Here is a 12,562-nt window from a genome sequence, read left to right on the forward strand (position 1 = left end):
TTGGCGTGCAGGAGAGCAGGCGAGATGTACTGTCAGCCCATTCAAATCCTCTAGCACAACTAACTCATACTGAAAACAAGCATGAAAATGAGATAGCCACAGCTGTTTCATTCAGATCTGTTGATGTAACTGGCCCCTCGGCAGAAACAGACTCAAAAACAAAAACGGCTAATTACAAGACAAAACGATGTTCGAGGCAACAACCCCGGAATCACCTGGTATTCTATACAAAGGGGACTGACTCGCTACAACAAGACGGACCCTTAAGCGAAAAGACTGACTCAAGACAAAGAGACAGACTCAAAACAAAAGACTGACTCGATACCCGAACCAGAATTTACAAAGCTAGCGTTCACAGATGCTCAAAAATGCGTGTCAGACGCCACATCCAAAATATACCAAATGCCGCCCGCAGGTGGTTTACTTTCTGATTACATACTTGCAGTATCTGTGTCCCCAAAATCCAATAACTGGGTGGTAACGGACTTGGCTGAGGTGGGCGGGAGGATAACCTCGTTGTCAATCAAATCTTGAACCTCATGACGGAGGCGGAAACAATTGTCGGTAGCATGGCCTGTCTGCTGGTGGTACGCGCAGTACTGAGCAGCATCATACGTAGCAGGGAGATTCTTCGGGAGAGGCCGAGGCTCCAAGGGTTTAAAGTGTCCCCTCTCGGAAAGGATCTGAAGTGCCTTAGACAGAGGCATGTAGAGAGCATGAAAGACCTTGCGCCCTCGGGGCAGGTATTTTGAAGTCTGAGCGTTCTTACTAGCCGCACAAGCAAAAGGGTCGGCAGGCACTGCCTTGGCTTTCTGATCTTTCCCAGGTGCAGGGGCGGGAATAGGAGAAACTGTTCTGGCATGACGGGGCCTATCCCGATTTTCCGACTAACTTGAACTACCCTCAGGTGGAGTGGGGAAAGCATCCTCCACAGCTCTTGTCACAACTACAGATATCTGTTGCTTGTTCATCCCCCCGGCTTTCAAAGCCTCGATTGCCCACAACAGTTGTTCAATGGGATCGGCATCTACCTTCATTTTGTCCTTGCCTCTAGCCTCAGCCTGATTGGGGGTTTGGGTTACTATATCAGAGCGAAGGCCGGTTGTTGCTGACACGTCGTTGCTGTAGCTGGCAGCAACCTCTGGTTGGCTGAGCTCTATCACAATCCGCCCCAGTAGCGGGGGCTCCTGTGGCATGAAATTCCCGGCATACGGTGCCGCTGGCGGTGAAGCCGACATTCCATAGGCCAGATCGGCCACGGATCTTTGGAGGTCACCGATCATTCCCATCAGCTCGAATGTAGTGGGCTCGCGAGCTTGATACAACTGGGGGGTCCAGACCGGGTGCGCGACAGACGACCTGGGTGGATGCGATGCATCAACATTGGTTTCATCCCGCAGGGTGATCCCTTGATCTAGCGTAGCTGTCATAACCACGATCTCTTCTGAATTCTGCGTCATCATAAGTCCTGCCCCAGCAAAGGGGAACACAAGCTATTCTGTACCAGCTGTCCGAATTGAAAGAGACAACAAGCAGCATTTCAGCCCAAATGGATCAAACACGGGTGCAGCTGAACAACTGTACTCTACTACTGATCACTGTTCTCCAGAAATCACTGTCCCCAAAAACTGAACCTGATACCCGCAGATAACTGGTTTCTCAACAACACTAATATTGGTGCCCTCGGGCCTGATACTCAAACTTGCAAACTGATATGTACTTTCCCTGTAGGGATACACTCTAAAAGCACATAGCAAGTAAAGAGAACCAAAACACCCCTATGTTGGGGTAAGGTTTCCCTGTCCTATTTTGTCAGGAGCTAGGGATTCACTACGCACGCAGCAGCTTCAAACAACCTATAATCGGGTAAGCAACCCGTCCTAACTTGGAATGGTCATTATGGATCCGAATATGACCTAGGTCGAATGGTCAAAAAGGGTGCCCCAGTAAAACCGGGGTTTGTGTTCCCATACTGTCAGAGCCCATAACCGGTCAGCCTTATGGTCATGCCTTGGCAAGACAATCCTCCGGCAAACCGTTCAGGAATGGCAGATGGCAAACACTGTGTTCCTAGGCGCACCAATGCACATGCAATGCAAAGAAACTCATAAGTGTAATCAAAACAGGATATCACGAGTTCGAGTCAAGCTCTCTAAAGTCCCCAGCAGAGTCGCCAGAAACTGTAGCACACGCTCGCGAGGGGCCCTCGCTATAGTTCGGACTCGATTTTGTTTGCGGTTCTAAATCTGAACCAAAGAGTCCAAATCCGGCAAATCGTTTTGAGAAAAAGATTTTTGAAAAGAAGTGCCAAACATGGACTGCTTTTCCAGATACAGAGACGCCACCTAAATATTTTTTATGGGGAAATTTAGGAAACCCTGACTTGGTGCCAAAGGCCACGTGTCCGTTATCACCAAAGTTGCCTCGGCTCGGGAACTTGGGTACGATCGGGGAAGGTCAGCTATGAGCACCCCCTCTTGCCCGGTCCGAAGACCGGCCTCTACTAACCGTGATATTCTGTTTTGAAAACGTTATGTGCTCTTAAACCGGTTATTAGCCTAGAATTACTATGTTATGCGCACAACAAACAAGTATAGACTAGATTGCCTAATTTGGGAATAAGTATTACATATCCGTTTGTTTTTGGAAAATGTTTTGGAATTTGCTACTCGCAAGTAGGCTAAAATACGGATTTCAACAAGTTTTTCCAACTCAGACAATCCAACCTTCACCCACAGGCATTCAAACAGTTTATCACATAAGCATCTAGCCACATGGTAATCATGCTGTTATGGCAACACTCACACGCATGCGGTATGCTAAAGCATAAATGCTTACCGAGTACTTCGAGCCAAAACAAAAACTAGTTAGTAATCATATGCATGATCCTAGTTCATGTTAAGATGACTAATGCAACACATGCAAGATGCGACTAAGATAGGCTCGGCTAATACTCAATGACATGTGAAATGCTATAACTATCACGTATTCAATTTGGAATTGAAATACCAATGCAGTTTAGAATGATGCACCGAGCCCGGTGCATGCGAGACGAATGTGTGAATGCACGCATGCATAGCATAAGGTATGCTAATTTAAATATGCCCTAGTCTACCATCATAAGCGGGTAAATGAAAGGGAAGAAAGACGTGGGGTTGGAAGACATACACACACTCACGCACACTTATTACACAATTGCCCTCACTCGGAGGGTCCAAATAAATATTACAGTCCGAATAAATAATACATTAATTATTTACAGAATTTCTAATTAATTAATAGAATGAATGCAAAAAAAGAAAGGTGGCCACAGCCCCCGCCTCGGGATGCGCGAATGATGCATGCTCGAACCCGTCTCGCCCGGAAAGTCCGTACCATACCACTGCCGCCTCGGTTTACACTGCCCTGCTTCTCTGAAAATTGCCAAAGTCCTGGGGCAGGTCCCCTGAACACTGTGAAACACCATCGGCTGAAGGAAATGTCCATCGGCCATTGAAAATATGCATCGGCTATTGATGAAGTAATCGGCCATTCACCAATGGCCGGTCGGTACTCTATACTGCCGGTCGGCCAAAAATCCCTGCAGAATCTGGTTTTTGACAACAACAGGGACAGACAGTGTATGGCATGGAATTTCAAGCAAGTGTATGCATGGCTACTCTCCCAATCATGTAACGGACTCAAGGGAGTATGGCCCTTGACCCTCGGGTTATCAATTGTGCATTTGATGCATGATAGCCTAAGGAGCCAAGGTTGCAATTCAATGTAAAAATGCATGCAACACACAAATGAGGACCAAGATCCTATCATGCCAAAGTCAAGGGCCTCGGTGACTGAAGGTTGAGGTGTGTTTTGTCACTCGAAGTACAAACACCCCTCATCCCTCAAGTTTGGTTTGACACCCCAAACCAAACAATGTAATGTGTGTATGCACTTGTGATTCAAGTGATGCAACATGAGGCTAAGATGCAAAACATGTCAAATATGATGCAACCTATCATGTTAAGTATGCAAAGTGCTAATCATATGAGATGCAAATGTAATGCAAACATGGACAAGTATGCCCTAAGGCTAGCATGGGACAACATGTAATGAGCCAAGTAAGCAACAAGCATATGATAAGCATGCAATGGTGGACTTAAACCATAAATGGCAGACCTCAACCTTGCCATAAACAGTGGCCAAAAATGTCCAAAAAGTGGACAAACACCCAATGCAAACAAGCATGCCAATAGGCCCAAGGACTAAGGCACAGGGTGGAGCACTTTGCTACCACTAACAAGGCCACTCATGGCATGAACTAAGCAACAAAAAAAAAAAAAAGGTTTTTAACATGTGAAATGAGTCCCCGCGGCCCCATGATATGGCAGCCCAAATGCTTAAGCATGGTAGCATACATAATGACCACCCTTTAAGGCGCAAAACTACAACACTTCAAGGCAATGAATGAGACGCAAATGATAATGTAAGATCACATTACATGGACTGAAACATGACATTAAATGATGCCGAATGATGATAACAAGCTTATGCTAAGCATGTTGGTGACCCATACAATCAAGGCTTACAAACCAAAATGCAAAGCAGCTATATCAAGTATGCCAAACATGACAAAATCAGTGGCCAACAGACTTTAAGCATGACAAAACATGGCCAAATACTTCACAAGGTTAAGTCAAAACAAGAGGATATGCTAGGCTAAACACATAGCACACTTCTAGGCAAGATAGAGAATTTCAAAGCAAGTATAAAATGCATGCTAAGGGTCAACGAACCACCATTGGACAGAGATATAATATGACCCAAAACACCCAAAAAACTTCTGAAATGGGACCAAAAATAATCAAGCATGCATGTTGCCCTTTTAAGCCAAAACAAAGGTAAAAGAAGGACAAAGGGGAGAGGGGTGTCCCTCCCCTACACAAGACTTCAAAATCACTCCATTACCACTGAAAATCCACTGGATTTCAGTGGTGAGAAGACCAACACAACAAAGTAAACAAAGCTTAAAGAAAAGGGCACCAAAATAGGCCAAAAGAGGCCTAAGGGGAGGAGTTCGACCCCCAATGCCAAAACACCCTTAATGAAAGATGTTAAGCACAAAAATACAAGACTTTTTCATGTTAAACACAAAGCCTAAATCAGCATGCAAGACAGGTAGAAAACTAGTGCAATATTGGGGAAACTAAAGCAAGTGTCTCACCCTTGAAGAAGCCTTGAAGAACAGATGATCCAACCACTCTCTACTGATCAAAATCAGTCCAAAACCTCAACAAACAACCCTCAATGCCTCTCAATCTCGGAGCAAGGTGTAATGGTGTGTGTTTTAGTGCAAAAGTAAGGTCAAAATGCACTTTTAGGCTTCCAAACACACCCTAAGGATGAGAGAGAGGGAGATATAGAGAGAGAGGATGATATATCAGATGTATAGATATAGAAGCTCTGGTTTTTTGGTCTAAAAGCTCTAACCTTGAACAAAGGGAGAGGGTGAGTGCTTATATTGGCAAAGGGCCAAGACTTAAGCTTCTCAAGGAAGCTAAAGGAAATGGGCAAAGGGTGCAAAGGAGTCTTGGCTTCTTGGAGAAGCTAAAACAGCTGGCCCAGCTTCCCCAAGAAGCTTGGCCAAAGGGTTCAAGCTTCTAGAAGGAAAGGGGGTTCAAAGGTTCACACCAGCCAAAAACTGCACGGGGAGGAGTGATGGTGCATTCCAGCTGGCACAGTTGGCATGCACCATGCCTCAAGGGTGCAAAGGAGTCACACCGGCCAACAAAAGAAGTCGCCGGAAAAATAAAGTGCCGGCCGGCCAAATATAGTACCGACCGGCCATTGGTTTGAAGAAACCATGGCCGGTGGCACCCATAAGCAGCCGATGATGCTAGGGGAAGGCCGGTGGAATGTGGGGATGGCCAACAAGTCATTCCCCGCCTTTCAAGGCAAAAAACACAAGTGTTTGGTGCCAAAACCAAACACTAAACAGTCGAGTTCAGAGATCCTGAGGCAAGGCGCGTAACCGAGACCTCCGGGAACTCCAAACGAACACAAACATGGATGATCACCGAGTGTTCAAACGGTGACGTTCAAGTCTTGAGGACGGTCAAAAATGGGGTGTCTACAGGTATTTATTGTTGTGGTTTCTCTCTTTCATTTAATATTATGATTGTAATTTATTAAATTTCATTTTAATATCAAATGGGGAAATTATTCAATACTCCCGGAGCACCACGTGTCCACACTCCAAACCAATCACCAATTAGTTAGTCCCGTGTTGTCCCCCCCATTTCCAACATAAATCGTGGGCCCTTGTGTCTCTCCACCAATCAAAACCTTATAGAGCACCACGTGTTCATACTCTGGGAGTACTGAATAATCACCCTGTCAAATGTAGATAAAAATAAAATAAATTAAGCACTTCATAAAATATGCTAAAATTTTAAAGTCAGAGCTTTTTACTTACTTTTAAATGTTGAATTTCTAACACAAACTTCTTACTTAATTGCAGACCTCTTATGATTATGTTATAGTTGAAGTGTACCACCATTATCATCACTGTCGTTGCCACCACCACCACCACCACCACCACCACTACCATTATCACCTTCCTCTTCCACTATCATTGTCTTCACAACTATACTCTGTTATATCACCATCAACACAACTATCGTCACCACTATACAACACAATTGCTGGTGCCCCACCACTACCACAACACAACAACCATCATGTGATGTCCCGAGTTTTGGGTTTGAATAGTTTTGTGTAATGGAGTAAAATGTATTTCTTTCAGTGTTTTGTTCATCATTTTGAGTCATTGAAATTTTTTTCTACTCTTACTTAACCTTCCTTAATGTTTCCAAGTTGAAAATTTTGAGTTTTGGGGGTTAGAACTTGCCTTGGGGTGCAAAATCATTTTTTGGGCTGCCTAGCAAAACCGCTCGTATGGATTGGTGGAACCGCTCGAGCAGAACCACTCAGTGGAGGGGTTTTTCTGAGTAGAATTTTCGTTCATGTGGAATTAGGAGCCGCTTGAGTGGATTTGGTTGAATTTTCTAGGCTACCTTTGGACCATTCCGCTCATGAAAAGCAATACCAAACCGCTCGTGCGGATTTGGGATTCTGCTTGTGTGGAATTAGAACTGTACGTGTGGATTTTGGCACGTCAGTCTCGAATTTCGTGTCCCTTCTTCTCAAAACTGATGCCAAAAGGGCGTTTTGACCACTTTTTCAACTCTCTCTGTCTCTCTCTCTCTCTCTCTATATATATATATATATATATCCATCTTTGCTCTCCCTTCTCTCTACAAACCCACCAAATTTCAATATTCTTTCTAAGGTTTAGCAAGATCTACCAAGAATTTGAGAGGGCTTTTTACACCTAATCGAAGAGGGCGACGAAAGCTACGTTCTCACTGATCAAATCGAGTTTTCATCAACATTCATTTTTAGGATTTTTCTCTCTTTCCTCTTCGAAGCTTGAGGTAGGAATTGTCTTAGAATTATATATACATTTTTACAAGTTTATGTTGATTTTAGAACTTCCTCTTGTAGTATTGAACTTTGATTTTGGCTCATGAGTTCTTGATGATTTTAAAAGTGGGTTTTCTCAATGTTTTTCCAAAAACTCTGGAGGGTATGAACTATATTGTTAAGGAGGGATGTTGTCCTGGAAAAATCCTTTCAAAAAAATGAGAAAAAAACCTAGTCTTGTGGAAACCCTAGAAATTGAGGATTTTTTTTTTGGAAAAATGATAAGATGTTATGAAATCTATGGTTGTCTAGTATTATGTTGAATATGTGATTGAGATATTCCTATGATTGCGTATAAAGAGGAAATTCCATGGAAAGAAAATGAGAAATGATTAAATTGAAGCTTTTTGTATAACTTATTATTGGTTGGTCTTGAAATGACTAAATGGAAAAATAGAGATTAACATTTGGAGAATATATAAATGTTGGGATTGTTATATCATCCTTTAGAATTATATTATGATGATTAATATATGAAAAATGCTTGAAGGTTAATGTTGTATCATTTTATCTCTTGTAATGTATTAATATTGCATTGATAAGAGATGTGGAAAGTGATCAAAAATAGAGAATTGTGTGGGGGAAATTAAAAATGGATTATATTAATGCATTGGGCATTTTTGCATCCCCATGTCATTTTAGCATTGATGCGATTGATTTTAATTATTGTTTTGCATAAAGGAAATTGTTTTGTAAAATAAGATCATATTGATTTGTTTTTTGGATAAATACGTTGGTAAGTCCGGATAGGGGGTGTAGTTGGTATTGGTTAAGTTGGCCTGAGTGTCCATGGTGAAAGACCAAAAATACACGCGAAGGAAGTACTACGTGCCTTTACCGGTAAAGTGGGAATTAGTAGTGCTTGTTATGCCTACTTGCAGATACTAACTTAGGGATCACCTGAGTCATATTTACCGCCCCGTTAAACTACATTGAAATTATTGAATTGTTAATTCTCATGATTTCATTTTGCACAAAAGTTTCAAAAGGTAGAGATATATGTTTGTTTTGAACATGGCATAACATATGTATTCATCCGGTGAAATTGTATAAAATGTATATACTTTGTGAATATTTTTCCTATTGGGCTTTGTGCAGGAAAGGATATGGTGATCCCACCAAGTTAGAGGTGTGGAGATATGTTTTGAGAGCATAAGGCTCTTTTCTTTGTTGTAATTATCTTTTACAAGCTAAGGGCTTTATATGTATGGGTTCAAAAACCATTTTTGTGTAACCGGACTTAAGCCTTGGAACTTCTAGCCCTTTAGGGCATTTATTTACACTTGATTTATTATGCCACATGTTATAGATTCATATACTAGGAATGCTGAATGTATAATCACATGTGGATTATCTTTTTGTAAATCTTCGGAATGTAATGAACTCGAGGTTTGGAGCTTTAATGATGATGTTAGTGGTGAGACTACATATATGCTTCATGTACATATATTGTAATGGAAGTCATTGAGTTAGAACTTGATCTTGAGGATAGGTAATTTGAATTCTTCTTGTGTTAATAATTCAGGGATGTTACACACCATCACGTTGTCATCACCTCCACCACCATCACATACTCATTACTCCATTACCAACGTCATTATCTTTACCATCACCATTGTCATCACTCTACCTCCTCCACCACCCTACCATTGAAACCATCATGCCAACACTACCGTTATCACCACTACTATTTTATCATTACACAATCATCATGGTTGTGATGACCACCTTGTTAAGGAATCGAGGAGCCCACAAGCACACATCAACATTGGCCAAATTCATCAAGGAGAAACTCTAGAGTTCACAAATGCCATATCAAGACCCAACATACATTATTTGGAACTCATGCTCACTTAAAAGCTTAAGCCTATACGTGGAGAGCCATCTAATATATATTAAGACCTATCTCATTTTACTCTTTATTTGATATGGAATTCTACCTTCACACATGCTCCAACAACTCTCATGTGTGAACCAAACATTGGGTCTTGCCTTACTCTCTCTCGAGTCTAGATCTATTATCACAGCAGGTTCATCATAGATTATACACATTCTCCCATAATCTTGATCTGTAACTCTCCAACATCAAGTATTGCTTCCACCACCTGTACACACTCCATCGTGAGCCACTGTGCTCCATCGTGCGCCACCCGTACCTTGTCGTGTCCAACCTTGCCACGTGCACTAGGAATTTCCTTTACTCCATCAAGAGTTGTCATGGATTTTTCTTACTTAATTGAGAGTCTCCATTCCAACCCAAGGCTAACAACATCAATGCTTTAGGAGAGCCTGCCCATAGATCACTAGCCATTGGCTCTTATACCAGTTGTTTGGAAATTAGGGAGTTCACAAGCGCATTCATCAGGGAGAAACTCTAAACTCCATAAGCGCCATATCAAGACCCAACATACATTATTTGGAACTCATACCCATTTAAAAGCTTAAGCCTATAAGTGGAGAGTCATCTAATTTATATTAAGACCTATCTCTTTTTACTCTTTATCCGATGTGGGACTCTACCTTCAAATATGTTCCAACACATCTGCACTCCACCACACCACCACGTGGCGCACCACCATAAATACAAAGAGTATAAGAAAAAATAATAAATTTTAAATTCAACCTTCTTTGGCATTGCAAATTAACTTAATTAAATTAAGCATTATACCAAGCAAATTTTTAGTTTTTAATTTTCAATTTTATCGAACAACTAGTGTGTAGTTTTTATTTTTTATTTTTATTTTTTGTCAATAGATAGGAAAGTAATTACAATTATAATAAATATTTACATAATCGAATAGACATTAGCCACAATAGTTAGAAAGTCTAACAATTGATAATTGAAACCCACCAAGCCCAAACCTAACAACTACGTACAATCCACCCTTAACAACCAATAATTAAAACCCACCAAGTCCCACAATGAGAGAGAAATAAACCACTATACCACAAAGGTATCAAACTTCTCTTCATATGAGTTGAACTTGAGATCTCACACTAGAAAAGGTGTTACACAACCATTAAGCTAAATGTCCTAATTAACTGCGAATATCTTTACTCCAAAAAAAATAGTGAGAGGTTCAAAATTCCAATTAAACCAACTTACTTTAAAATGAATTAGAAACAAAGATGTTCTACCCTTAGCCTTCTTATAATACTAAATAATGATTTTTATTCGCAAAATATTTTATAATTTTTTTAAGAAATCAAACATAAAAATAAACATTGTGATAGAATCATCCTATAACACTTTCAATTTCAATCAGCTAAAACACTATAACAATATTGTTTACTTTGGAGTTAGGCAAAGCCATCAGCTAACTTCTCACGGCTTTAAAATGCCTCATACTAGTCTAAGAGAGTTAATCCACTTATGTAGCAGAGCTGTGATCTCTTACAGAGCTGTCATCACTTATAGAGCGATGTGGGATGCGTGGACTTGCCGAGTACACCTACATAACTCTCCAATGGACTGGTTGCCTAAGTAGGGAATTCCTACAGACAGCACCAAATGAAGCAGCTAACCCTCATTGACTAGCACGATATTGTCTGCTTTGAAGTTAGGCGAAGCTAGCAGCTAACCCCTTTTGGCTTTAAAAGGCCTCATACTAATATAAAGGAGTTAGTCCACTTATGTAGTGGAGCTATGATCTCTCACAGAGCAATGTGGGATTTGTGGACTTGCCGAGTACACCCACATAACTCCCTAGTGGACTGGCTGCCTGAGCAGGGAGTTTCCATAAACGACGCCAAATGAAACAGCTAACCCTCCCTGACTATCACGATATTCTTTGCTTTGGAGTTAGGTGAAGCCATCAACTAACCTCTCATTGCTTTAAAAGGCTTTATATTAGTCTAAAGGAGTTAGTCCACTTATACAGTGGAGTTGTGATCTCTTGCAGAGTGATATGAGATGCATAGACTTGCTGAGTACACCCACATAACTCCCCAGTGCTGCTTGAGCAGCTAACCCCCCCTGACTAGCACGATATTGTCCGCTTTGAAGTTAGGCGAAGCCAACAGCTAACCTCTCACGGGCTTTAAAAGGCCTCATACTAGTCTAAGGGAGTTAGTCCACTTATGTAGTGGAGCTCTGATCTCTCATAGAGCAATGTGGGATGCGTGGACTTGTCGAGTACACTCACATAACTCTCTAGTGGACTGGCTGTCTGAGTAGGGAGTTCCTATAGACGGTGCCAAATGAAGCAGCTAACCCTCTCTAACTAGCACGATATTGTCCGCTTGGGAGTTAGGCGAACCCAATAGCTAACCCCTCACGATTTTAAAATGCCTTATACTAGTTTAAGAGAGTTAGTCCACTTATGTAGTGGAGCTGTGATCTCTCATACAGCAATATGGGATGCGTGGACTTGCCGAGTACACCCAAAATAACAATAATATTTCATCAAAATTCTTTATCTTCTATACATTTTTTTTTATGTGGTATATATGATGAATTTTATTATTTTTTTTACATATAATAAATCTTATGTATACATGTAATATTTATTACATAAATATAAAAAAAAATATGAATTAAAATAATAAAATAAATCCGATAACAAATATTATCTGTCAATGTTATTCATTCAACAGGAGTGGATTGAATAATGTGAAACCCACCCATCCATATTCTGAAAGAAGCTACATGTGCCCTACAAGTCATTTATTCTGGTAGATATCAGATGTCACTGATTAGTTGCAGTTGGAGGCCTTATTGATTTAGGTTAACCTATTCAATTTTTAATAAATAGGAAAAATTACAATATACATATATATATATATATATATATATATAAGTCTAATAACAAAATAAATATTGAATTTTTAATTTTATTAATTTTAATTTTAATTTTTTAAATTTACTTTAAATTTAAATCATTTTCTTATTTTCATTAAGTAAAATTAACGAAAAAAATATTTTAGCCATTATACTCAATATAAGTTTATGAAAAATGTCTAAAACACATTTTTTTTATTGAATTTAATGAATAAAAGATTGTTTTTCCATCTGTTTTACTTAATAAAAATAAACAAA

The sequence above is a fragment of the Camellia sinensis genome, chromosome 8 (genome assembly GCF_055761805.1).
Source record: "Camellia sinensis isolate YWXY chromosome 8, ASM5576180v1, whole genome shotgun sequence".
Classification (NCBI taxonomy): Eukaryota; Viridiplantae; Streptophyta; class Magnoliopsida; order Ericales; family Theaceae; genus Camellia; species Camellia sinensis.